The sequence below is a fragment of the Lepidochelys olivacea genome, assembly GCF_965140295.1.
Source record: "Lepidochelys olivacea isolate rLepOli2 genome assembly, chromosome: 2".
NCBI lineage: Eukaryota > Metazoa > Chordata > Testudines > Cheloniidae > Lepidochelys > Lepidochelys olivacea.
In genome coordinates, this window is record NC_140412.1 from 43,389,632 (window position 1) to 43,411,099 (window position 21,468).

The 21,468-nt window shown below is 41.9% G+C and overlaps 1 protein-coding gene across 2 annotated transcripts in view; it reads right to left on the reverse strand.

Moving 5' to 3' along the window:
* The window catches only part of PLEKHF2 (pleckstrin homology and FYVE domain containing 2), a 44,682-nt gene extending 24,243 nt beyond the window's left edge, over positions 1-20,439 (reverse strand). Inside the window, exons 1-3 of one of the 2 annotated variants that reach the window (XM_084621026.1) lie at positions 20,225-20,439; positions 4,114-4,235; positions 3,028-3,248 (exon numbers count right to left, since the gene is read on the reverse strand). The gene's annotated coding sequence lies outside the window, so the exon portion shown is untranslated. The remainder of the gene's footprint in view (positions 1-3,027; positions 3,249-4,113; positions 4,236-20,224) is intronic. The other variant, XM_084621025.1, reaches the window with a different exon arrangement.
* Positions 20,440-21,468: the final 1,029 nt, after the last annotated feature.

Genomic DNA, 21,468 nt, shown 5'->3' on the forward strand with positions numbered 1-21,468 from the left:
GGATAAGCCTTTGAGAGTTTGAGGTGGGGTTTGGGGTTTTTTTGCATGATGTAGTTGAAGCTTCTGACACTGGGAGAAGAAATGCAGCTAGTCTTTCCCTCCCCTTCTTAGGCAAAGGTTGAGGAGACTATGTTTGGAAGGAGCAAATCCTGACAGGGGTGTGGGGAGGGAGGGGAAAAAAAAAACCCCAACCCACACCCCCCCAACTGACATAAGTTTCACCGACAAAAGTCCCAGTGCGGACAGCGCTATGTCAACGGGAGACACTCTCCCGCCGACATAGCTAACGCCATTCATTAGGGGTGGTTTAATTATGCTGGCAGGAGAGCTCTCCTGTCGGCCAAGAGCAGCTATATGAGAGCCCTTACAACAGCACTGCTGCAGCGATACAACTGTGCTGCTGTAAGGTTCATAGTGTAAACACAGCCTTATTGCCTTACTGTATCTGCTAAAACATCTATCAATAGGAATATCAGCTTGATGTTTCTGCTAAACTGATTAGCAGTAAAGAAATTAATGCTGACATTTAATATTTAAGAATCCAGAGTTCATCTATTTACATGAATTGAACAGTTCATCTTTCACAGCTACATCTTAAAGCTGTCTGCAGATTCAGGAATGTAAGAATTGCCACTCTGGATCACAAAGGTTCATCTAGTCCAGAGGTTCTCAAACTGTGGTCCACGGACCACCAGTGGTCCGCAAGCTCTATTCAGGTGGTCTGTGGATAGTTCCCTCTAAGGTGCGCACCTGGGCGGCCACACACAAGAAAATGAAGGGTCACCCACCTAATTAGAGGAGCCATGCAGAGCTGCAGCGGCCAGAGAGACCCCCCTCCTTCCCACCCCCAGCTCGGGGGCTGCCGCGGCGGGGGAGAGAGGAAGAGACCCCTGCCCCTCCTTCCCAGCCAAGCTCGGTGGCTGCTGCAGTAGAGGAGAGAGGGCACATCTATTGCATTAGAAAGGCAAGACTACCAATATTAAAATATGAGTTGTGCTCTTTTATTTGTAGAACAAAAAAATGTTTATTATTAAAGTTTTTTTTAATATAGCGCTTTTATCCAAAGCGCTTTACAATAGTTAGCTAACGGTACAAACAACATTTGGAAAGATCATTAAGTTGTCCACCAAGATCCTCGGCAATTTTCAAGCGGTCCGCAAAAAAAGAAAAGTTTGAGAACCACTGATCTAGTCTACTAATCTGACTAAGAGTGGCAATTACCAGATGTTTCAGAGCAAGATGCAGGAACCCCTGGAGCAGACAATTATGGAATAACCCTCCCAGACCACATCCTGAAAATAATCTTTTCTGAACCCCCTCTTCTGGCCTTCAAACAAGAAAAATCTCATCAAGCTCGTCATCAGAAGCAAACTCCCCACAGACCAGGGTACCAACTCAAAGCAGCACCAGCCTCTCTCAGATGAAAAACCTGTAAACTTCTCCACTGTTACAAGATCCCCCCAACATACATTTCAAGATCCATGAGTCCTACACATGTAGTGTACATCATCCAATGCACAAAATACCCCCATAACAACTATATGGTGAAAAAAGACAATCACTACTCTTGAAAATGAACTCACAGGAAATGATAGACAAAAAACATCACCTACAGGTGAACACTTTTCACAGAGTGATCACAAGACTTCAAAACACGTTCGTAAGTAGAGCCTGGGAGCTTAAATCCATAACTTTGCTAGACACATCTAAAAATCATGGACTGAATAGACACACTGGATTTATGACTTATTACAGCAATCTCTGCTTTCCCCCGCTTCCTCTCCCTCCATGACTGGAGAGGTGTTAATGGGCCACTTCACCTTTGATGCTCCCTTGAAATGTGTACTTACGCAAAAAAAATCTGTTCCACCTTGTACTTAGCCGTGACACCAAATACTGTACGTTCCCCACACCCGAAGAGCTCTGCATGAACTTGAAATCTTCTCTCTCAGAAGTTGATTCAACAAAAGACATTACCTCACTCGTGTGGTCTATCATTTGCTATTATTATTTTACTATTTTCCCGCTTGCCCCCACTAGTAGATCATGATAGCCATCACTGTCCAATTTCAACTTTTACAGTAAAATATATCTCCCCTGTACTACATACAACCTATTTTAGAGGACAGATATAGTTTTCACTCAAATATAACTGTAGTCACTGACACTCTTGTACCTGACAGTAGCACCCTGGAACCCCCATATTCACCACTGTGATGTGATATGTTTTATACAAAGTATGCCTTATGAGGTATCATTTAAAAAGTCTTGACTGTTGAATCTTAATATCCTGTTGGATTGTATGTACTATCATTGTACATGAAGTTATGAAGTATTGCTATATGTGTTACTGAAATACATTGTGAGGTTGGGAGACACCCAGAGCTGGCCTTTCAGCAGGGACAAAGGAACAAATCACTGGCCAGACAGGTGTTGATCCCAGAGACTTCTCAGAGAGGGCAGGCAATGAGGACTGCCTGACCCCACATCACAGCAAGACTCTTTTTAGCAGCTGGAAAAAAGTATAAAAGAGGGATAGTGACATCACTTGGCCTCTCTCCTCCCCCATCTCAACACCTGGAAGACAGTCTGGAAGACAAAGACTTTGAACTGGGGAAATTGGTCCCACACTGGGAAGGAAAACCAGCCTGTGTATTGAGAACTGTGAGCTGCCTGTAACATCTATTAGGATGAGAGACTGCCTGATTCAAATATTGCTTAGTTTGTAGAATTTACAGTGCATTTCTATTTTTATTTCTAGGTAACCAACTTTGATCTCTTTTCCTGCTACTTATAATCACTTAAAAATCTATCTTTCTGTAGTTAATAAGTCTGTTTTATATTTTACCTAAAACAGCGTGGCTTTGGTTGAAGTACTTGGGGAATCTCAGCTCAGGTTAACAAGGGCTCTTGCATATCCACTACCCTTTTATCAGAGTGGCAAATTAATTAATGAGCTTGCACTGTCCAAGGGAGTCCTAAGAGGTTATATTTATGGGGTGCAAGGCTGAGGTGAATGGTACCTACCTCTGTATGATTTGTGAGAGTGACTCAGGGAGCATTCGTGCAATTTAGTTGGGTGTGGGGCTCCACATTCTGATGGCTGAGTGATCATAGCACTTGGAGGGGTGTTGCTGCTTGTCTCTGGCACAGCATTGTGTGAGACAGTCCAGGCTAGAGAGTTAAGGAAGCACAGCAGTTCCATAGTTCCAGGTTGTACCCCAGGGATCCCGTTACACTAACATACTCTGAGAAGGGAAGAGGGAGTTTTAGAGTTGTCAGGATAGAAATAAGAAAAGGAGTACTTGTGGCATCTTAGAGACTAACCAATTTATTTGAGCAAAAGCTTTCGTGAGCTACAGCTCACTTCATCACGAAAGCTTGTGGCACCTTAGAGACTAACCAATTTATTTGAGCATAAGCTTTCGTGATGAAGTGAGTTGTAGCTCACGAAAGCTTTTGCTCAAATAAATTGGTTAGTCTCTAAGATGCCACAAGTACTCCTTTTCTTTTTGCGAATACAGACTAACACGGCTGTTACTCTGAAACCAGGATAGAAATATTAACATACTGTGTCAGTCATCAAAATCCAGTATAAATTCCTTTCTATGAAATCCATTAGAGGAAAAGCGATGAAATCAAAGAATGTGAAACTAGACACAGACACAAGAGTCACCACACTACAAAAAGAATCATGAGACAAATCAAGAAGTCAAGAAAAGGAATTAGCTGCATTAAGTCTAAGGATGGCAGAGTGTGCCACAAAACCAATAGCATTCCAGATGGACAGAATATGTGAAGGAAGTTTTCGACAATCCTGAAAAATTGGAGATATAGACGCTTCAAGAGAAGAAAAAGCACTGCATACTACAATGTGAAAGCTAGAAACAGGGATGAAAAGTATAAAGTGAGGAAAAGCAGCTTAAGTGGATGGTGTTCTGTTTGAAATGCTACAAACCCTGAATGAAGAGTCAAAAACTAACCTGCTAAAACTTTTCAGATATACGCACAAGGAGAACTTCCAACAGACTTCAGTCTTAATTACTCTACCAAGGGTTAATAATGCTAGAGAATGTAAACAACAGTGAACTATAAGTCTGATAAACCACATACCAAGTTTTGTTGAAAGTTGTCAGCACAGGGCTACATCAACCTCTTCAGACAAGATGTAGCAGAAGTCAGTTTGGTTTCCACTCGGTACTAGGCATATGGGAAGCAATCTTTGCCCCGAGGATCTTATGCAATCACATGATAGAGATGCAAAGGGAAATTTATATGTGTATTGTGGATTTTGAGAAGGCATCTGATAAAATCCAACACAAGAATATACATATTCCCGAGGAATGTAATATGGACTTCTAAGATCTATAATTAATAAAAAGCCTGTATGGGGACAGAAAGCAGCAAGTCAAAAAACTATGAACTGAGTATTGCAACATTAAGAAAAGTATGCATCCTATCTCAGCAACTATTTAACACAGTTAGAGGGTATAATGAGGGAAAGTTTATAAGACACCAAACAGAGCATACAGTTCAATGGTATATACATGAACATAAAATATGCCAGTGGCCCTGTCATAAATATAAAGGGAAGGGTAACCACCTTTCTGTATACAGTGCTATAAAATCCCTCCTGGCCAGAGGCAACATCCTGTTACTTGTAAAGGGTAAGAAGCTCAGCTAACCTGGCTGGCACCTGACCCAAAGGACCCATAAGGGGACAAGATACTTTCAAATCTGGGGGGAGGAGGGGGGGGAACCACAGAATGACAATCAACATTAGGAAGAAAAAAAATATAACAAGGAAACATTTATACATAAAGGTAGGCAACACCAATATCTTGACAGTCACATGGTAGAACAAGCGAATAGTTTCCCCTACCTAGGAAGCCTAACAACATCAGATGGAAAATGTGACGAAGAAATTAAGAGAAGGATACAGTTTGGGGGGCGGGGGGAATGTATTCAACAACTTCCAAAGCTACTGAAAGTTCAAACTGCACAAACACACTAAATTACTAAATGCTCCTCTATGGATGTGAGAGCTGGACTCAAGAAGCACACAGACAACTCAGAAATTTGGTGCTATAGAATAATGTTAAAAATTAGCTGGATAACCAGAACTATGAACAGAACTATGAGGTGATGAGAAGGTTGAATTTAAAAAAAAAAAAAAAAGTCAGAAAGTTTCCTATTCTCCACTGGCAAGTAGATTTTTCAAGGTCTGGAAGGGAGGAATCCTGAAGATTAAAGTCAGTGTTCAGATACACATTTTGCACATGCCCAGCACATTTTAAATGGTGCAAATATGTACACACATGGTATGCCTTTTACACTCAACTTTATTTTAATTGTTTTCCAGTTTCATAAAATTTCTCTGAACAAGTTAGAAGTTTTAATCTGAACAATTTTGTTTACAACATTATCTTTCGAGACTCTTAGAAACTTCATCTGTAGCCAGAAAATGTAGAAAGATACTTTACATAACCCCCTCCAACTCCATATTTGCATGAGACTAATGTAGACTTTTTATTTGTGAAACAGCATCAGTAATTTCAGCTCAGTTTTGGGGAAGTTTGCAAATTAAGTCCCCAGTGCTGCAAACTCTTGTGCAAGTGATCAACTTAACACATGCAAGTGCTCCCATCCTTGTTACGCATGGATCTAATCCAATTTAAATTAAAGCCAATGGAAAGAATTTCACTGCTTTTGCTGTAAATTGGATGGTATCCCAAATGCGTATTTGCAGAACAGAAGCCTTAATGTTGCTATAATATATGGCTAAGGAAAGGGAACCCATAGTCAAAACATTTGTTTTAAATCCTAAAATAAGTTTAACTTTTTGCAGCATTTTGCAGAACCATGGACGCACTATTGGCCATAACATTCTGAACTGTGGAATAAAAAATTCAATCTAGATGTTGCAATATCTTGTTACAAATGTTACCAGACTCATTTTGTAACCATTTATGAATCAGATTTTATATATGTACCAGTTTATGTTATGTAACTAATTATGGTGTTAATGCAATACAAGTACAGTAGAACCTCAGAGTTACAAACACCAGAATTACAAACTGACCGGTCAACCACACACCTCATTTGGAACCGAAAGTACACAATCAGGCAGCAGAGGCCAAAAAAAAAGCAAATACTGTACAGAACAGTACCATGTTAAATGTAAACAAAAAAAAAAAAAAAAAAGGAAAACTTTAAAAAATTGACAGGGTAAGGAAACTATTTCTGTGCTTGCTTCATTTAAATTAAGATGTTATAAGCAGCATTTTTCTTCTGCATAGTAAAGTTTCAAAGCTGTATTAAGTCAATGTTCAGTTGTAAACTTTTGAAAGAACCACCATAACATTTTGTTCAGAGTTACAAACATTTCAGAGTTACGAACAACCTCCATTCTCAAGGTGTTCATAACTCTGAGGTTCTACTGTACATCTAAGTCACCCATTAATATAAGGCCTAAAATAAAACCTGCTCTTAAGTAAAAGATTTATCAAATTAAGTTTTCCCTCATGTATTTCAGGTCAGAAACTGGCTAAATGTATTAAAGGCTTTCAGTGACTAAGTTATTGAAAAATAGAAGTTGGTCCCAAATGAACAAAGTAAAAGATAATGCTGCTTTGTATGCTTGAAGCAAGAACAGTGTCTTTAATCTCTCTAAGTACCATGCATGTCTAGGATCAGTTATACAAATGTTTATTAAAACAAATCTTTTCATTCCACTCTTATACATAAAAATCAGGCATCTAGAATACAAGGAAGGTGCTCATTTATTTTGGCACTTCTAAACTACACACACCTACATTCAACTAAGCTTCCTGTATGTTAAAAATAAAATACTTGACCGTCTTTAATCTTTATCTCCAAAAGAACACATTTCCCAGACACATGAACTGACTTCTTATCCATAATAATTTAATAGTAAAGGAATACTTTAAATAATACAGTTGTTTACATTGGTTAATGTAATGCAGAGAACCTTACTTTCGCTCAACGTTACAAATTGCCTAGATTTTCAGACATACATTTCTGATTTTTTTTTTTTTTTTTACTGGGCTTGCACTCTTTGGTGCCCCGCTGTAGGAAACATGGGATTGCCAGGGAAGACTAACTCAATTCTGTGACAAAAAAATGTTGCTTACCAGTAAGCGCTCTGCCACGCTACAAGTTCAAGAGTGTTTTTGTAATCATTTCATGACTTACCTGACTTGGTTCAACATGGTTTTGTTATGAAGCTGCTGTGTAGTCAAAATTCAACCATGTTTGTTGTAGCCAGATCAGATAAGAGTCATGAAATGGTTACAAAAAGAAAGAGTTGTAGCCTGGAAGGGCCCTCACTGGTAAACAGTCATAATTTGCTGAAAAACTGATTTAGCCGTTCAGGCAGTTCCACAGTTCACATAGTGAGACCACTAAGATGTGAAAGTTGAGAGGGCATGTCTAAACCAATGAATACACAATAATTTGGGCATATTTCAGTGCACATGCCAAATTATTTTAAGTGTACAAAAGCGTCTGGCCATTCACATACCTACTAAAGGTGCAAAACTATATGATAATCAGAAGATACTACCACCACATCGGTCCCACAATTCCACACATTCCCACAGCTCAAAACTGGGCCCAAATGCAGTAGCAAGAATGCTCTAAAAATACAATTTTAACTTCCATTTCTGACCTGGTGAGATCAGTCTCTTTAGACCTGCAAACAGTAACAGAAAGCTGAACCAGTATAAAAAATATTTCTACTTTCAAAAACAGCCACAGTACAATATTTCTATAATATTGTTAGATGGCCAATATGGCTGCAATCTGCTAATCTAATCATCTGCTTAATGGGGTTGGAATATTGTTGAAGCATTGTTGCAGAACACTTTCAAAGCAGTGTTATGTGAAACCAGGGCATTCCGTTTGCAATCACATTTACTCACTTTGTAGAGATTAACCTTGTAGTGTGGACATGACTTTGGAGCCAGGTCTACTCCAGTGATGGGCACAAAAAAAAAAAAAAAAATTCTATCAGTGCTAACACTAATTTACCAGTAAGAGCCATAACGTAAACAGATTCCCACAGCCAATCTCATTTTACCAACATTTTAGTTAAGCCTATTGCAAGCAGGGGTAAAAAACATAGGTCTAGATACAAAAGCCCTGTCTACACCAGGGCTCCCAGCAGTTCAACTGAACCAGGTGGAAAACTCCTCCAGGGTAGGCAAGGGGTCAACAGATAGCTCCGTCATGACTTCACCATATAGACTGCTAGCGGTATCATACCACATATTATGATTTTGCACTCTGGACTGCTGAACAGAGACCATTAAATACCTCACCTTTCGTGAGGTGGCCGAGGTCCAAGTGCTGCAACCACAATCCCCAGTTATGAGAACATTCAGCAACATTTAGAAGATTTAATCCAACTGCTGTACTGCTCTATCTTGATCAAGAAGCTCAAAAACAGCCTATTGAGTTACTGCAGGGACTTCCAGTCCTTCACACACACCCACAGCTGCCACAACTATTCACAACAATTGAAAGAGTAGCTCTAACAACAATGCTGTCAATGCCTCTTGCCTCAGCCTCCGACATAAGGGGCTTATACAGTGGTAGTTGTGACCTATCTCCTGAAAAAACAGCTCATAATCACGACAGAGCTCCTGGTCTAAGAGGAGTAGTCTTGAGATCACTTCCACATACACATTTCCAGCACAGGTGTACAATGAAAGTCAGTCTGTGGGAGTTTAACACAGACAGCTAATGATAGCTAGGTGGGGGATAAAAAAAAACAGTTCAATAATTTTGAACCTTCAGGACATGCACACAGCTAGCCCATCTAATCACATTAATTTCTTACTATCATCCTCATCTTTCATCCTACCATTTATCATTCACTTGCTGTGTCCTATTTCAAATTATTTTTAAGGTCTTTAGAAGAGAACTATTTTCCTGTGTGTTTGTATATCATCAAATACAGTGCAGCCATGATCCTTTGTGTGCTACTGCTATACACAATACAACCATACTCACACAGTTGAGTCTGTCCTGCTCACTCCGTCTGACAGACTTGAAGAGGGGCAAGCGAAAAATGTGTCAAGTTTTGTTTCCCATATTACAAAATCAGGAAGGCTAGAGGTAAGTTAACTTTCCTTTTTTAAACAATTAGTTGTATAAGACGTTGCACAGTCTTCTTCTGTTCTAAAAAGTTGCTTTCTGAAAAGTTCCAAGATGTGGAGTACAGCATAAGAGTCCTGCGTTTCATCCTCTCATCCACTTAACACATGCAAATAACTCAGCGCCCTCAACATCTTGACACTAGCAATAACTTGTTTGTCAGACTATTTCTACAGTTTTAGATTGCACTCCAATTACTTTTCCTTCATTTTTGGTAAAAGATTGTAGGAAAGGGGATTTCTCTCATTTTTAGTAAACCTGTCACTAGAGGACATTCTGAAGCAACATTCTGACAAACAATGACTTAAGAGTAATGACTAACTTTAATTGTAAGACCCTGCTAAGATCTCAAAGTTATCTGAACTGGTACAATCAAACTAGCGAAGAGACTACATGTCAGTAGTTCTCAAACTCTTTTTTTGGTGGACTACTTGAAAATTGCTGAGGGCCTCGTGGACCACTTAATGATCTTTCCAAATGTTGTTTGTACCATTAGCTAACTATTGGAAAGCGCTTTGGATAAAAGCGGTGTATAAAAAAAACCCTTAATAATAATTTTTTTGTTCTACAAATAAAACCACACAACTCATATTTTAATATCACTAGTCTTAGCTTTCTAATTCAATGGACGTGCCCTTTCTCCCCCCGCTGCGGCAGCCCCCAACCTGAAGCTGGGAAGGAGGGGGTCTCTCCCTCTCTCCCCTGCCACAGCAGCCACAGAGCTGAGGCTGTGAAGGAGGGCCGTCTCTCCCTGGCAGCTGCAGCCCTGGAGCTGGGGAAAGTTGCCTCTTTCTCTGGCGGCCACAGCCCTGCACATCCCAAATTCCCTCCACCCTCTCTTCTCACTCCATTGCCCCCTCCCAAATACCCCCTAAATTAATCCCCCACAAGGCCACCAGCTCACCCTACACATGTCTTCTCCAGGGTCCAAGCCCTAATTAGTGAAGCCAGGCCTGTGCAGCTCCACTAATTAGGTGGGTAGCCCTTCATTCTCTCGTGTGCAGCTGCCCAGATGCGCACCTTAGAAGGAACTATCTGTGGATCACCTGAATGGAGTTCACGGACCACTGGTGGTCCATGGACCACAGTTTGAGAACCTCTGCTACATGTTAATGTTCCAATAAACTATTTTTTAAGTTTCAAAATTACTATATATAAAAATGAAAAATGAAAACCCCAGTATTTCAAGTCCTCAAATTTCAGAGGTTGAATTCCATTTTATACAATATGCAGAAGTCATGGTACATTCTACTGAATTACATGCTAAATAATGAGCCCTACAGATTAAAGAAAAAAATCCACTCAAGCAACTATCTCTATAAAATGAAATATTGAACTTCAAGAGTGCAATAAAAAACTCAACAGATGTGTGTATCTTTGTTTGTAAAGTCAAAACAAATATGCTAGAGAGAAATTCATTATTTACTCTAACACTATGAGATTAAAGACCCATCGAAACCATGCAGGAGAAAAATACTCAGAACAGTATTAACACCAGGGTGGATAAAAATCAATGATTGTTTAAAGAAAAAAATTAAAAATCTGATAAAATGCTTTTTGAAAAAAAAAACCTATCAAAACAATCTAAAGATAGTTTTAATTAAGATACATTATACTCAAAGATATCTCATCATGGAATAGGGACTATAAATTCTAATTCTATAGTATGGGACAATATATTCATGTAATGTTTAAGAAAAGTTTTGTAAATGAATTCCAATAGTTTATGGATTAGGACCCAAATTTATGGGGTTCCACAGGCTTCCGTATAGAAAGATTAACCTAAATAATTCATCTACCCAATGAGACTCAGTGCTCAGTCTAGAAGATACCATCAGAGATGCTTAGTTTTACAGTTCTCAAACTGTGGATTTGTGTCTCCAGAGATAACATGCTTGTTAACAACAAAAATGTTTTTAAATAAATAAATAGAGGTGAGAAATAACAGACCTCAACTCTATTGTCCCTCTGCAAATCTATGTACACAGAGTCAATCCCTTACCTCTCTAAAAGTGCAACGTTTCAAAAAGTTCAATGAATAGAAGATTGTTGGGGGCGAAATACATCTGGACAAGGAGAAGAAGTCTGGAGATAAATGTGAGAAGTTAAGGACAAATACTTGCTTTGTTAAACTATTATATGTTTGCTGTTGAAGAAAAAAATCCAGAATACTTAACGTTGTTGTTTTAGTTAAATAAAAATTTAAATCTCTGTCTGGTGGTGTTCTCCTCCTAATACAGCATGGCAAGAAAATCCTCCATATATTAATGATTAACCTGTTGAACTGGAGATAGTTCACCTCCCAATGACTTCATAAATATCTGCTTCAATTACCTTTGGTAAATGAAATAACCAAACAATCATTCATTTTCTGATATAGCTGTAAAACTAATCTGAAAAGTTTTCAAAATAAATCACTGTTTAAAAATGTATAGTGTGTACCTTTCAAAAATGAAACCTACATCTATCTCCGAGTTGTGAAGAATATGTATTAAGGTTATAACAACCAACAAGAATGCACTTTTATGTAGAAAACTATGATTAAATCGAGTCTTCTTCACTAGTGATTTAAATCAATTTGATTTAAATCAAATCCACCCTGATTAACACTTTAATCAAAAAGAGCGTTACTGTGCAAAATTGCAGCCTTAATTCTGCAAGCCCCCAAGTAAGCAATTCATACTCATTCAAGCAGTCCCATTTACCTCAACAGGACTGCTCACTGAATAAGAATTTGCAGGACTTGACTTGTTAGTACAGCTATTATTATGACTTATAAAAACATTGCAACATTCTTCAGTGTGATAAATATATTCTTCCACACTGTCTACAGCAGGGGCGGGCAAACTTTTTGGCCTGAGGGCCAAATTGGGTTTCCAAAATTGTATGGAGGGCTGGTTGGAGAGGCTGTCACTCCCAAAGCAGGCAGGCGTGGCCTGGCCCCCACCTCCTATCCGACACACCCCCCCCCCGCTTCTCGCCCCCTGACAGCTCCCCTGGGGCTCCTGCCCCATCCAACCCCCCCGTTCCCTGTCCCCTGACAGCCCCCCCAGGGACTCCTGCCCCATCCACCCCCTGCTCCCTGTCCCCTGACCACCCCTGTACCCCCCACCCCTTACTGCCCCCTGCCGTCCCATCCAAACACCCCCCTCATTCCTCACTGCCCCCTGCCCTGGGACCCTTGCCCCATCCAACCCCCGTTCTCCCACCCTCTGACCACCCCAACCCCCTATCCACCACTCCAAACTTTCTTGCCCTCTATCCAACCCCCCCTGCTCCCTGCCCCCTTAACGCGCTGCCTGGAGCACAGGTGGCTGGAGCTGCCCAGAGCACCAGGTCAGGCCAAGGCTCTGCAACTGCACTGCCAGGCTGCCCAGAGCATTACGCTGGCGGTGCAGTGTGCTGAGGCTGCGGGGTAGAGGGAACAGCAGGGGAGGGGCCGGGGACTAGCCTCCTGGGCCAGGAACTCAGGGGCCAGGCAGGTGGGACGCGCAGGCTGGATGTGGTCCGCAGGCCGTAGTTTGCCCACCTCTGGTCTACAGATATCCCTTTTCTCCCCCATCACCATTAAAACAATTACTTGTCTAAGTTACTCGAGCACAAGTAATATCACAACACATTATAAAATTCTGTATTTGTTTAGGAGAAAAAGGACAACTTTTTAAGCTTACTTTGTTCCACTTCAAAAGTAAGTTTTATATAATAACCTTTATTTTCTCTTCAAACAAAATAAACACTGAAAATTTAATCAGAAGTAAATCAAATTATTTAATTTACCTGTCCATGCAGTCAACAACAGTGCCCTATCTGGATATCGCTACTGCTATTACAAATCATATGAAGTAATTGAAAAAAATATAAGCTTAAGCACTATAATTATTCTGAAGTCAATAAAAAGATGAAAAGCATGTTGCCATGGAATGTAGTTATTTACAATACTGCTCTTTCCAATGGGAAAGCAGGACTTAATTCTGAGCATTTTAGGTTGAACAGCAGTTTACTATATGTAAGGGAATTCTAGGGTTGACCAAAACCAGGATACGACTACACAGCAAAAACTACACACGAGCTAGCTTGAATCCAGCTAGCACAGTTAATTATGGCAGTAAAGAAAATGTGTATCAGAGCTATTATTGCCTTCTCAAGTCTGCAGACAACCTGAAACACCGGCTCAGATGAGTGAAGCCCTGTGCCACCTCACCAACACTAATCACACTGGTGTGTGTTAAAAGCTATATTTTAGCTCAATGATAAAATGTTAACTATTTTATCGCTGATCACCTTAGACAGATGGGTGAGATTTTTAAAGTTGCTACAGTGAGAAAAATGCAAAGGAAGGAAAAAGAAACTAGAGAAATTCAGACTAGAAATAAGGCCTAAGCTTTGAACAGTGAGGTTAATTAACCACTAGAACAACTGATTGGGATTCATTTAGTGGATTCTCCATCACTGGCTATTTTGAAATCAAGACTGGATTTTTTTTAAAAAAAAGAAAGATGCTCTCGGAATTATTTTGGGGAAGTTCTATGGCCTGTGTTACACAGGAGGTCATACTAGATGATCAATGGTCCCTTCTAGCCTTGGAATCTATGCTGAATGTGACAATAAGATATTGAATAATGGTAATAAATAAAAGTTTAGTTACCAGATAAAGGCCAGGTTGGTTCCCCCCTGGATCTTTGTACAAACTCCCAATGACATTAGTGCAGTGGTCCCCAAATGTTTTCAGTCATGCCCCCCCCCTGCCCAGTCTGCACCCCCACCCCAGGTGCCATGATCGAGAGCCACAGCCAGGAACGGGGCCAGAGCTTGGAGCGGGAGCCGAGAGACAGGAGCTGAGCCAGAGCTGGGGGCGGGGCTGGGTGGTACTCCCACCCCTGTCCTTGTGAGGGCTGACCTGGGCCCCACTGCATCCCTCCCCTGAAATGTTCCTCTGCACCCCACTCAGGGGGCATGCCCCACAGTTTGGGGACCGCTGCATTAGTGAGAGATCTACTGTTAATCAAGGAAGTATGTAACCCTAAATTTGTATCCCAGCCCACTACTCATAATTAAAAATGGAATTCAGCCCTCTTTACAGAATGAGCAACACTCCTGCCATCAATGCATATTTAGAAAAAACAAAATCTTGCCTTCTCAATTCTGAATGACACAAGGGAGGAAACTAATCTAATTTCCTCCCCATGCCAAGCCTCTACAGCTCAGTTTTGCATTTAAAATTTAAGTGGTTCCATCTACCTAGCTTTGTTTGCAACACTAACCTCTTAAAGCCCTTGCGGCAGTGCTCACTAAGGGCACGTCTACACTACAGCTCTGAGATCGAGCCACTGGTGGTCAATTTAGCGAGTCCAGTAAAGACCCGACAAATCTACTGCAGATCACTCTTCAATGAGAAGAGTAAGGTAAGTCGATGGGAGATTTTCTCCCGTCAACCCCCCGGGGTGTAGACCCCGCAGTAACTCAACCTAAGGTATGTCGACTCCAGCTACGACTCCAGCCCAAGCCCATACAGCAATGAAACAGCCCTGCAACCCGAGCCCCTTGAGCTTGAGTCAACTGGCACAGACCAGCCACAGGTTTATCTTTGTGATGTAGACCTATAAGTAAACTTAGAGTAAGGCCTAGTTCCACCTCTTCTGGCCGGAGGCAATCAGCCACCCCCCAATGTGCAGAGCATTACTAACTGGGGTTTTAGCCCTTACTTCAAAGTGATGGAGGCTAAGTCCCATCACACCCCTCTAAGAGCCACGTGATATATTTTCCACGTAAAAAAAAGAATGCAGGGTTGATGGGATTAGTGATTCATATTCAGCACACAAAGGACTGCTGGATTCAGTCTAAATGCCATTTAGAGCCAGTAATTTTAATACTCAAAACAACTTAAACGCCTGGAAATATACAGTTTTTAATTAGTCGAACCAGAGTACAGGAAGCCATTGAAGTGGGTAGTCATAATGGAAATAAGATTCTCATTTTGCACTCAACTCCTTAACCACTCTTCAATTAAAAGTTAACTCTCAAAGTATAATTAAAGTTATAGTTTAAATTCAGAGCTAAAGATGCTACTTTCTCATATTGTTGTGCCCAAGCACTACAGATCATCTGTAGCAACACCACATACTAATGAGAACCCTGCAAAAGAATGTTCAAAGAAACATGCATCTCATAAAATCATAGAACTGAAAGGGACCCAAGAGATCATCTAATCCGACTCAGTCCTGCCATGAGTGCAGGGGACTGAAGTATTATCTAGAGTTTCTAGACCATCCCTGACACGTGTTTGTCCAACCTGCTCTTAAAATTCTCCAATGATGGAGATTCTACAACCTCCCTAGGCAATTTATTCCATTAACTACCCTGCCTTTGCTGCAATTTAAGACCATTGCTTCTTGTCCTATCGTCAGCGGTTAAGGAGAACAATTTTTCTCCCTCCTCCTTGTAACAAGCTTTTATGTACCTGAAAACTGTTATGTCCCCTCTCAGTCTTCTCTTCTCCAGACTAAACAAACCCAATTTTTTCGATCTTCCCTCATAAAGTCATGTTTTCTAGACCTTTAATCATTTTTGTTGCTCTCCTTTGGACTTTCTCCAATTTGTCCAAATTTTTCCTGAAATGTGGCACTCAGAACTGGACACAGTGCTCCAGCAGAGGCCTAATCAGTGCGGGGTAGAGCAGAAGAATTATTTCTCGTGTCTTGCTTACAACACTCCTGCTAGTACATCCCAGAATGACGTTTGCTTTTTTTGCATCAGTGTTACACTGTTGACTCATTTAGCTTGTGAACCCCAGATGCCTTTCAACAGTACTCCATCCTTGGTAGTCATTTCCCATTGTGTGCGTGCGCTTGTTCGGTCCTTCCTAAGTGGAGTATTTTGCATTTGTCCTTATTGAATTTCATCCTATTTATTTCAAATCATTTCTCCAGTTTGTCCAAATCATTTTGAAATTTATCCTGGCCTCCAAAGCACTTGCAACTCCTCTCAGCTCGGTATCGTTCACAAACTTTATAAGTGTACTCTCTATTCCATTATAAATCATAGATGAAGATACTGAACAGAACCGGACCCAAAACTGATCCCTGTAGGACCCCACTGGATATGGACTTCCAGCTTGACTGTGAACCATTGATAACTACTCTCTGGGAATGGTTTTCCAACCAGGTATGCACCCACCTTATAGTAACACCATCTAGGTTGCATTTCCCTAGTTTGTTTATGAGAAGATCATGTAAGACGCTATCAAAAGCCTTAAACTCAAGATATACCACATCAACTGCTACCCCCATCCAAAATGCTTGTTAACCCTGTCAAAGAAAGCTGTTGTCAAGAATAAATCATGTCAAATCAACACAAATCCATGCTGTTACTATCACCTTATTATGTTCTAGGTGTTTGCAAACTGATTGCACAATATTTGCCCCTTTCCAATCCTCTGGAATCATTCCAGTCTTCCATGACTTTTCAAAGATAATCATTAATGGCTCAGATATCCTCTCAGTCAGCTCCTTGAGTATTCTAGGATGTATTTCATCAGGCCTTGGTGACTTTAAGACATCGAACTTGTCTAAGGCTATGTCTGCACTAGCATCTTTGTTGGTAAAGCTTTTTTCACACCCCTGAGCGACATAAGTTACACCAACAGATGTGCTGGTGTGGACAGCGCCACGTCAGTGGGAGATGCTCTCCCGCTGCTATAGCTGCTGCCGCTCATCGGGGGGTGGTTAAATTATGCTGACAGGAGAACTACATACACAGGAGACCTTACCTTGCATTGGTACAGCTGTGCCACCGTAAGGTCTCTAGTATAGATATAGCCTATGTAATTTTTAACTTTTTCTTTCCCTATTTTAGCCACTGATCCTACCACATTTTTATTAGCATTCACAATGTTCGATTCACTACTAACCTTTTGAGTGAAAACTGAAACTGAAGTAATTTAGCACTTCTGCCATTTCCACATTTTCTGTTATTGTTTCCCCCCCCCTCTCATCCCTGAAGTCCATCACTAACAATAACCAATTAAACTACACAGATCTTAACGGGGACCTTGAAGTTGAGCAAGTATTTGAGTTTCGTATTTGGGAAACAGGAGGAAGTAGTCAAAAATTTGTCAATTTAATTTTAGTCTCACTTCCCTAATTGTGTTAATTCATCTTGTTTTAATTTAAAATGTTAAATGCATTACAAACTCAGATAACTTATTTGGCAGTATTAGATATCAGTCTCTAGAGTAACCAAACAAATTTAATGAATATGAAGTCTTATATTGCTTCTAGACCATTATGGTCAATTTAGTCAATTTATCAAAGGAATCCTTAATCCATAGTTCTAGGTATGTGCAGTAGCTTTGCTTACTAAAAATACTGATGAAATCAAGGATTAGTCAGTAGCTAGGCAGCAGCCACATTTCTAAATAAAGCGGAACATTTTAGACTAAAGTAGACGCCAAGTAGTACTTACTAGGAGTACAATTCATTATTCCCCAATATAGAAAAATATCACAAAGTATTCACAAAATCAAACGAGAAAAAAGCAACTGAAAGTAATAATCTTTCTTTTGCCTTATTTTAAATGTATAACGGTTAAGTCTTTTTTCTTGAATTGCTTTCAGAATAACTCATCACATTTAAAATGAGACTGTTTCAACAGATCAAATATACACTTCAATATATAAATTACAGAAATACTAACAAACTTAGTCATGTTGACAAACGGAAGATTCAGGCAGTTTTACAAATTTTTATTTTAGTGATCATATCAAACTGTTTCAACCCTCTTTAGTTCATCTAGGATAGCTAGTTACCTCTAATCAAATCTACGAATAAAGAGTTAAACAGACAAGGAGGGTGAAAATGTCTTTTACTGAATCAACTTCTGTTGATGAAAGGGACAAGTTTTCAAGCTACACAGCACTCTTCTTCAGGTCTGGGAAAATACAACTAAATACAAGGTGGAACATAGTTTAGCATAATAGTCAACGCACACTTTAAGGCCAGGGCTATACAACAGACATACCGACCTATATCCACCTCACTGAGAGACGTAGTTATAATAGCCTAACCCCCTTTGTGGACACCCCCATGTCAATGGGAGAGTTTCTCCCACCAACGTAGCTACTACTGCCTCTCAGGGAGGTGGATTAAACTACACGAACGGTAGATGTTCTCCCGACGGCGTAAGAGCATCTTCAACAATGTGCTGCAGCTGCACCACTGTAGCGCTGTATGTGAAGACAAGCCCTAAGATATTTCCCAGACCTGAGGAAGAGCTGTGTAGTTCGAAAGCTTGTCTCTTTCATCAACAGAAGTTGGTCCAATAAGAGATATTACCTCATCCACCCTGTCTCTCAAACCCTGAGACCAACATGGCTACAACAACACTGAAAAAAACTTTAAACAGATCACATTTATTCAAAGTCCTCAAATTAAGTAGTGATAAATATTTGATCACTTATCGTCCATTTGCTATGTTTATTCAAATGTCTTCATGGAAGCCCGCAGGAGATAAGAGTAACAATAAATGGCATACCAATTAAGGATTGTGTTTAACAGAAACCTCATACTGATTTGATGAGCCAACATCTATCTGCTCTTTTAAAAAACTTCATATATTAATAGTAAAGGCATTCATTAAGAATGTGGCCAGGAACTGAATGCTGGTGTAAATCCTATATACTATTGCATTTGTTTGGAAACCTTTGTATTTATAGAGTGCTTAGGCCCAGATTTTGTAACATGACATACAGGCAGATAGATCCCCACACGCACATGGAGACTCACTAAATTCAAGGGTACTCCACATTTGCACAGAGGTCTGTCCACACACACTAGGCTACATGCTGGTCTGTAATAGGCACTGTATAGCTATATATATATATATATATATATATATATATATATGCGCAGCTCCAAAGAAATCCCTCTTTTGGCAGCTGGCATTTACTGGGTCATAGAACATATATTTGCTTCAAGGGATAAAGTGCAAGATGCCTCATGAATTTCACACACTATGCTTAAGCACTTTTGCTTTTTAAAGTGTTAGTAGGGTACTTTAAAAGAGATGCAATCAGTACATGATTGTCACAACGCTTTAAGAAAAAAAAAACAACAAGATTACAAATGTAATCTTTTTTTCAAGAAAAAAATATCTGGCCTGCAAAATACTGTGCACAAACCCCAAATAAATCCCTATTTCCAAATATTTATTTCCACACAGCTACCCAGGATCCGGGGGTTTTAGTTTGAATACAGGGTGATTTATAAGTGAAGTGAAACAACAAATCCAGACAACTAAAGACTATGGGCCCAACCCTGTTCCCATTTAAGCGAGTGAGAGATTTACCCGCGGCTGCCACAACCACAGGGTCCTGTCGAAGTGACAAATACAGGGGAGCTCGCTCGCTCCCCTCCAGTCACAATCCACTCCCATAACTGATGCTGTCAAGTTACAGGGCGTCTCCTGGCTCCTGAAGCCCGACAGCCGCATGAACCCCGCGGCCGGGGCACGCACCCCCCCGGGCCAGGGCAGCAGGGGGCTGCAGGCACTCGGTGCGTCCCCTACGGGGAGGCAGGAGCGGAGTCCCGCCCGCTGGCGCTGCCTGCAGCGGGGCTAGGGGTGAGTAACCACCGGCCCGGGACGGGCACTGAGCACCTACAACTCCCAGCGCTGCCGCGCCGTGAGCCGCCCCCCACCCCCATTGCCGCCCGCACGGGGACGGGGCCAGCTGCGGCACCCTGCCCTGCGGAGATGCGGGGGCAAACGCGCCCCACCGACCTCCCGCAGGAGCAAAGCCCCGCGGGCGAAGCTTGTCGGCCGAGATCCCGCACCCGAGGGCGGGGTCGCGCCCTGCCCGTCCCCACAGGGGCAGCTCCCGCGCCAGCCCGGCGACACGGGCTCCCAACATGGCCGCGGAGCAGCAGCCGGAGCCCAGGCAGCGGGAGCCCGCAGGGAAAGTTTGCCCGCCGCCGCCCGCTCGCCCGACTCCTGCCGCAGCCGAGCCTGGCCGGTGCCGAGAGGACACGAGGCCCCCCGCCGCGCGACTTACCGAGGGAGAGCCCGGCCCGGCGCGCGCAGCTCTCTCCGCTCGGGCCCCAGCCGCGCTCGCGCCTGCTAACTGCCAGCCCCGTCCCACGCCCGCCCAGCCGCGCTCACACATCACCGTCCCTGGCCCCAGCTGCGGGAGGACGGGCTCCAGGGGCCCCGCCCCAGCCCTTGGGATCTAGGGGGAGGGGCCGCCGCCATCTTGGGAGCCGGGGGGGGGGAAGGGCTTCGTAGCGTTTGGGAGGGTGTAGGGACGAGGAAACTCTGAGGCTTCCTACCGGGCTCTGCGTTGGGGGGAATGGACGAAAGAGTCCACTCCTCCCCCTTCACGCTCTGGAGAGTCTCCACCCTCCCCCCGGACCTGCCTGCCCCCCACCCCTCCTTCCGTGGAGAGAGAGTTCCCCCCCCCCGCCGCCGCACTCCCTTCATTCACTGAGAGTCCCCCCTACAGCCCTGCCCGGTCACTCCTTGGAAAGAAGCCCCCGTGCAGAGCTGCCCGCCCCCAGTGCAGATCTTGCCCCAAGTCTCCTCACTGCTCGATGCAACTTCTTCGTTATTGTGGATTATTAAATTAAGGAGTGTTTTCAAAGTCTTCCTTTAGGGAAAGTGCCTCTTGATGCGGGTGAGTCAATGAACTATATACAGTGTTTCACATTGTTCCCGCAGCTCATGACATGACTCTGTCTACTCTGGAAAATTGTCGTGTTTGAGTTGAATCCCAACCCGACATTAATGTGTAGCAAATAAAAACAGTGTGAACAACTTCAGTCAGTTCTAAACTTTGAAAAGAAGTGTATTATTTTGATAAACAAGACACAATTAAACCTGATCTGCATCTTCTGCTCCTCTGACCACATTTTTCCCTTACTTCATTTCTATACAGGCTTCTTTCTCCTTAAATCTAATAAAAAGAAATCTAATGAGACTCTTAGCCCTGTCCTCATCTCCTGCTGCTTTCTTTGATCTCCATGTGATTCTCTTCTGACTGCTCTTTTTGTCTCTTTTGCCTACTCGAGATCTAGACTCTAACTCCTTACATTTCACTGCATACACTTGCAACAGACTAATACTAAATTATGCTAACCTTCCTCCCCTCTTCAGTAAAACTTCTGATGATCCAGCCACCTTTCCTGAGATAATTGTTCTGTGAAGCACTCACACAATTCTGTGTGTTGTACAAGCTGAGCCCTTAGGTTGTAAGACTCTTGAGGCAGAGATTTATTAATTATTCAGCATACTTCATCTACT